Raw genomic sequence first — 7,767 nt, 5'->3', positions numbered from 1 at the left:
GCGCCAAAAAAAAACAAAATAACGACTTATTTAGTGATGGCCGATTTCAAAACACTGCTTCATGAAGCATCGGAGCACAAATGAATCAGTGTGTCGAATCATGATTCAGATCACCTGTCCAACTGCCAACGGCTGAAATCACGTGACTTTGGCACTCCGAACAGCAGATTCGACACACTGATTCATTTATGCTCCGAATCTTCATGAAGCAGTGTTTTGAAATCGGCCATCACTAAATAAGTCATTGTTTTTTTTTTTTTTGGCGCACCAACAATATTCTCGTCGCTTTATAATATTAATATTGAACCACTGTACTCACATGAACTGATTTAAATATGTTTTTAGTACATTAATGGATCTTGAGAGAGGAAGTGTCATTGCTCCCTATGCAGGCCTCACTGAGTCATCGGATTTCAACTAAAATATCTTAATTTGTGTTCTGAAGATTAACGAAGGTCTTACGGGTGTGGAACGGCATGAGGGTGAGTGATGACAGAATTTTCATTTTTGGGTGAACTAACCCTTTAAGTAAAGATGATGTTCCATGAAGATAATTTGTAAATTTGCTTCTGTAAATATATCAAAAATGTATTTTTGTGAGTGGATATGCATTGCTTAGGACTTCATTTGGACAACTTTAAAGGCGATTTTCTCAATAATTAGCAGAGAGTGATTTTTTATTTTTTTTTGCACCCTCAGATTCTAGATTTTCAAATATTGTCCTATCCTAAATAACCATACATCAACGAAAAACTTATTTATTCAGCTTTCAGATGATGTGTTAATATCAATTTCATAAAATTGACCTTTATGGTTGGTATTGTGGTCCAGGGTCATATATATCTATACTGCTTTTTTTATTTCAATTGTAGTTTTAGTTTTTATTTTACTACTTCAACTTTAAATTACTTTTTCAGTTAGTTGCCAAGCCAATGTTTTTTTCCCCCCTGTTTGTTTGTTCATTAAATGTTTACATTTTATTATCTTTATTTCATTTAGGCCTACTGAAAACCATTTGTAATAGTTTTAGCAAAAAATATCAATACTGATGAGTTGTTTGGACTCCATCTTTTGGTCAGTGAGAATGAGTAAAGGGTTTTTGGTTAAACTCTTGCTTTAATGTGGCTATCGCTGCTTTAATGTGGTGATACTGCAGTGCAGCTGCAGAGTTTTATTGTGTTGCATCAGGATAATCTATGAGCGCTCTGATTCATGAGTTCACCTAATGATTGAATTGATCAGGAAAGTAAAGTAGAGAACAGCTCTCTCTCTCTCTCTCTGTTGGTTTCACTGTATTAGATTGTCAGATGAGTGTGTGAGAGAAGTGTGTCCCTCAGCCAGCAGAAGGTCTACAGCGAGTGTGAGTGTGTTTGGTTGGAGATGTCACTGTAATGTTGAGTACAGCAGGTGTGTGAGTGTGTGTTGAGGATGCATCGGTCACGGGCTCTGCGCTGTGTGTGCGTTTGTGTGCTGCTGGGTGTGTGTTGTCGAGCGTTTGAGCTGCAGGACACCATCCACGCTCTGATCGAGGAGAACATCCACCTCCACGACCAGCTGGAGAACCTGACGAGAGCCCTCAGAGAGCTGCGGCAGCTTCTGTTCCAGCACAGCGACGGTACGGTTTACACTTAACCCTTCTTAATCACATTGAAACTCTTGGGTTTTGTCTGTTAGATTTAAGTGTAAGTGTTAAAGGGATAGTTCACACAAAAATGAAAATTCTGTCATCATTTACTCATCCTAAAGTTGTTCTAAACCTTTTTTCTGCTGAACACAAGAGAAGATATTTTGAAGAATATGGGTAACCAAACAGTTGATGGACCCCATTGACTTTCATAGTGGAGGAGGGAAAAAATCCCTTTTAGTCAAGTGTAATGACATTATTTTTGCTGGACGACAATGTTGTTTACCTCAGATCACACTCATGAACATGATGAGGAACTTCAGCATCTCTGGGAGGAATGGTCACAACACAGTGAGTTTCTCACTCTTTCATGAAATACTTTTAATAACCTGCATTTAAATAAGATTTTAAAAAAGTGTTTTTGGCCCTCTTTTTCACTCTGCACTAACCAGGCCCATATCGACTCATTGTCTAATGATGGAAATAGGACACTGCTCATCAATAATGGCACGTGTACTTCATATGACCCTATAAGGGTGGGAATTATTGATTGACAGGTCACAAAGGACAGTGGTTTTCAAACTTTTAATGCTAAAGTCCTCTAAATGATCATAGCGAGAGATGAAGAGCAAGAGATGTCATGTATATAGTTAGACTACCATACAAAAGTTTGGGGTTACAAAATTATTTTGCAAGGATGCATTAAAGGTGCAGTGTGTACATTTTAGCGGCATCTAGCGGTGAGGTTGCGAACTGCAACTAACGGCGCACACCCCTCACACCCCTCCCTTTCAGAGAAGCTACGGTGGCCATCTGGCTGATTACATTTGGTCCCTCTCTAAATAGTGTTAAAGTAACACTGAAGCAGAGTTAAAGTTAATGAGATAATTAAGCAGTTACTTAAGTGATAATTGAGCATTAATGATGAACACCTGCTGTTAACAAGCAGAATCACTGAAGAAAAGAGAAACTACAAGTGACTTCAGTCACAGCCTTAGATGAAATCAACTGAAAGTAAAAGACATTAAATCTCTCAAGATCTGATTAAAAGATCTGATTCATTTATTATTAACCAGATTGACTTTATTTCTGTCAGGCGTCTAAAGAAGTTCTTATTGAGAATTAACAGAGGTTTAGATGTTGCTGTTTTATTGGTCAAAAAATGATGCCACCGTCATGGTGGTCAGGGTTTGTTTTAGTTGGGCTCTTGATTGATTTAACTCTCTGGATTTTGCTGTGTACTGCTTCTTTGTGCGTATTTAACATAGTGATGATGCAAGCTGCCTCTAAAAACAGGAACGATTTAGAAGAACAACAACATAGTGACGAAACAGGCTCTGTAGAGTGTTTGTCCGTTTAGGTTTACTGTAGAAACATGGTGGCACAAAATGGCGACTTGAGGGGCCCTGCGGTGTGTGAGATAGAAATGGCTCATTCTACGGTAATAAAAACATAACTGTTCATAATGTAAGGTCTTTATACACCACTGAAAACATAGTTATGTATATTATATTGCATTTCTGCCAATAGATCCTCCAAAATTGTACACCGCACCTTTAAATGAATCAAAAAGTGACAGAAAGTTCAAAAATCTTTTGTAATATTATGTTTTTTCTATTTAATTTCTTTCTATTTAAAATAGCATTATTTACACAAAAATATTAAGCTGCACAACTATTTTCAACATTGATTTTTTTTTGAGCATCAAATCAGCATATTAGAATGATTTCTGAAGGATCATGTGACACTGAAGACTGGAGTAATGATGCTGAAAATTCAGCTTTGATCACAGGAATAAATTACATTTTAACATATATTCAAATAGAAAACAGTTCTTTTAAATTATAATAATATTTCACAATATCACTGTTTTTATTGTATTTTTGATCAAATAAATGCAGCCTTGGTGAGCAGAAATGATTCTTTGTAACTTTTAAACATGTTTTTATACTGTGAAAAATACGCTTTTTTTTTTTTTTTTTTTTAAATATACTGATTCCAAAATTAAATAACTGACATATTTGTCATTGCACTAAAGCTAGAACAAATTCATAACTGGAAAATATTTACTCCCAAATTGTCAGTGAACCCGCAGCGCCCCCCGTGGAAATCAAGCGCATTACATTATGAGCTAGTGTTCAGTGCAGGGTTCTTTTCTGGTCTTCTTTTCTTACAGAAAAGGTTCACATGTTCCACAGTAGCTTATAAATACTATATTTTCCATCAGTAGTAAGAGTAGTGTGGTAGTATGAGGTTTAGAACAGAGTCGTATTATTTTTAGATTCAGGTGCTGCTGTTTCAGCTGTTGCAGATTATATTTTTCAAGCAATTTGAATCCATTATGTAATATTTTATTACATAAAATATGAAGTTTTAGAAACGTGTAATAGAGAAGATTAAGGACTTCCTGTAACGGAGTGTTTGCTGCAGTGTAAGAGATCTAATGGTTCAGAGTCGACATGAAACAATCACAGTCCAGTGATCCGGGATTCAGAAACTCCGTTAATACGCTTCAGTGTTGTCACATAATAACTCAAATAATGTGATGATGAGGTCTATCAATCTGTGTTACCTTCAGTTTTCATTTTAATTTTACTAAAAATGTGTATGAAAACCATCCAGTCAGGTAATGATGGGAGAAACGAAGCTTTTCAAAGCTTCGAATCAGTTGATTCGCAAAATGATTCACTGTTTCGAAGCGTTCGACTCGCTGGTGTCCCCTGCTGGTTAGAACAGTGTAAATGCAACAAAAACTCAGACCAAACATGCATAAAAACACCTTTTACAAACCCATTTCATATGTTTTATTGAAAGTAAAATATATCAAATGCAATTAACTAATCATCTAATAAGATTAGACATCACGTGACTGTATAATATGTGTTCTTTTATCAATTTTCAGGGCTTGTTTTGTTTGTTCCATGGATGGCTCAGCTAAACAGGCCAATAAGAGACTATTAAGTAATATTATTCCTTTTAATTATACTAAAACGTCCACAAAAGTATAAAACTGATCCATAAACTTGTTCAGTGGTTCGCCGCTCATTGAATCCGCATGATTCATGGGTTCACAGAAATATTAAATCTTATAATATGTTTACCATAGTGAATCAGGGTAATAACAGCACTGTCAGTTGTATTTGATCTAAACGTGTGTGTGTGTGTGTGTGTGTTGCAGGCATCACACCTGAAACGCACCTGCTGTTGGAGCACGCTCTCTGTGGACATGACCTCCATGGCTCCGCCCCCTCAAGTTCAGGACACACCCCCTTTATCTTTATCATTTTCATAATTCTTGCACACTTTCTCTTATGAACACATACAGAACTACAGTGTGTTTTATGGTGCGTATGTGAGTGTGTTCGACTACACCTGACATCATTCAGAGCAGGTCCATCTGAATGAAGCAGCCTGACTGATTGACACTTCAGTGATCGTCAGTCTTGAAGTTTGTTATTGAAAATAGGAATAGAGATAATGGAACTATTATGAGTAAAGCAACAGAGTAGTTTATCAGGTTTGGTTTATTGTGTTTAAGTTGATATCCAAGATCATTCAGAACAGCACAAAAAACAATTACACATGTGAAGAGACTCTTTAAAGCAAAACTGAACCTTTCTGTTTTTTTCATAACATTCTACTTTTTTTTGCCAAATAATGTACTTCAAAAAATGAAAACCATAAACTTGAAAAATGTAATGTGCTTATTGTCATTGTACTGTATTTGTTAGAACTTAAATGTGCCAGTAAAGTGTGTGAATGCCATCAGGTCAGGTTAAAAACTATTAATCAATAATAATGATCTAGTTGTATGAAAAAGTTGGTTTTAATGCAACAAATTTTTAATTCAGATTTCTGCAGTTGTTACTCGTTGAGTTGAAGCACTGAAATTTGTGTTTTTTTAAGTGTTCCTACTGCATCTATATTCATAAACCTGAACAATGCACAGTAAGCTGTAAATCAGGGTTCAAATATTAAATAAAGGTTTGTAATTAACCTTTTGGTGATGTTGCCTGTTTTTAATGAATGGACTGAAATGAACACGTGTTGTGTTTTATTTGATTATCATTGAGATTTACACAGAGTTTTTATATTGAATTGTACGGTCCTTGTCACTGGGGCAGTACACAAAAGTGAAAAGGTACATCTTTGTACCTTACCCCTAAATGGTGCATATTAACCTTTTTACCTTAGGTTACTGCCTGAGTGACAAGCACCGTACCTTTTTTTTCTGTCAGTGTAATTTTTATTTTTTATGTGTTTTTGTCATTTTCCCCCCTTTTTCTTTACCACTTTCATATTTCTTGCACACTTTCTCTTATGAAGCACAAACAGAGCTACAGTGTGAGTTTCATGGTGCATATGTGTGTGTATTCAATTAGAATTAGAATTAATAGTTATAGTAATATATATATATATATATATATATATATATACACACAGTACAGTCCAAAAGTTTGGAACCACTAAGATTTTTAATGTTTTTAAAAGAAGTTTCGTCTGCTCACCAAGGCTACATTTATTTAATTAAAAATACAGTAAAAAACAGTAATATTGTGAAATATTATTACAATTTAAAATAACTGTGTACTATTTAAATATATTTGACAAAGTAATTTATTCCTGTGATGCAAAGCTGAATTTTCAGCATCGTTACTCCAGTCTTCAGTGTCACATGATCCTTCAGAAATCATTCTAATATGCTGATCTGCTGCTCAAGATGTGATGCTCAAGGTGTGATGCTGCAATGTGTACAATTGTACAAAATATTTGTGTACAATATTTTTTTTCAGGATTATTTGATGAATAGAAAGTTCAAAAGAACAGTGTTTATCTGAAATCTAATCTTTTGTAACATTATAAATGTCTTTACTGCCACTTTTGATTGATTTAATGCATCCTTGCTGAATAAAAGTATTAATTTCTTTCATTTCTTTTCAAAAAAATAAAAATAAAAATTCTTACTGACCCCCTTTTGAACTTTCTATTCATCAAGGAATCCTGAAAAAAAAAAGTACACAACTGTTTTCAACATTGAAAATAATCATAAATGTTTATTGAGCAGCAGATCAGCATATTAGAATGATTTCTGAAGGATCATGTGACACTGAAGACTGGAGTAACGATGCTGAAAATTCAGCTTTGCATCACAGGAATAAATTACTTTGTCAAATATATTTAAATAGTACACAGTTATTTTAAATTGTAATAATATTTCACAATATTACTGTTTTTTACTGTATTTTTAATTATTCAAATGTAGCCTTGGTGAGCAGACGAAACTTCTTTTAAAAACATTAAAAATCTTAGTGGTTCCAAACTTTTGGACTGTACTGTATATATATATATATATGTATATATATATATATATATATATATATATATATAGTTTTTGACATTTTTATATATTTTTAATGTCTATATATTTTTTCATTAATTATTTCAGGTTTAGTTTTAGTTATTTTCCTAACTGGTAAAATAAGTTTAATTTTTTAAATATTTTATTTCAGTTAATGTTTATTGTTCAAGCAAAAAAAAAAAAAAAAAAAAAGGTTATCATAATGGAAAATAAATATCTTGGTTTTTTTTTGCCTATTTTAAAGTGCAACGATTCAAATTATAAATGTTTTTTTATTAATCAAACAACCAGACCAAAATGCAGACTTTGGTGTAAGAACATCTTTATTGGGTATGTAAGCATTAATTCCAATTCAGAATCCACATATGTAACCAAATACGGAAAACTGACACAGAGAACAACGAAACGGAGGACGTGTTCAGAGAAAAAACAACCTGATTATGATGAAGCCGACAGAGATGAATTTACTGAGCCTTGAATTTGACAGTTGATTTTTCACAAACAGGATTGGCAGAGCAATGAGGTAATCAGAATCCCAACCTTCTGACATGGAACGTTCACATGTTTTAAAATTCATCTTAGAACCTTAGAAATAATATAGAACACAGTCCTGGTACAGTACGACTTTAGATTATTATTATTATTATTATTATAGACAAAAATAAACAGGATAGAAAAATAAAAACAGATCGAAAAAAGCAATATATTGTTCTCTGGAACCCCAAATTTACACATAAAATAAATCTATCAACCATAAGAGCAGTTGGCATAATTAAGTTATCTG

The sequence above is a fragment of the Megalobrama amblycephala genome, linkage group LG18 (genome assembly GCF_018812025.1).
Source record: "Megalobrama amblycephala isolate DHTTF-2021 linkage group LG18, ASM1881202v1, whole genome shotgun sequence".
NCBI classification, from domain to species: Eukaryota; Metazoa; Chordata; class Actinopteri; order Cypriniformes; family Xenocyprididae; genus Megalobrama; species Megalobrama amblycephala.
Note: the sequence above shows the minus strand (reverse complement) of the source record.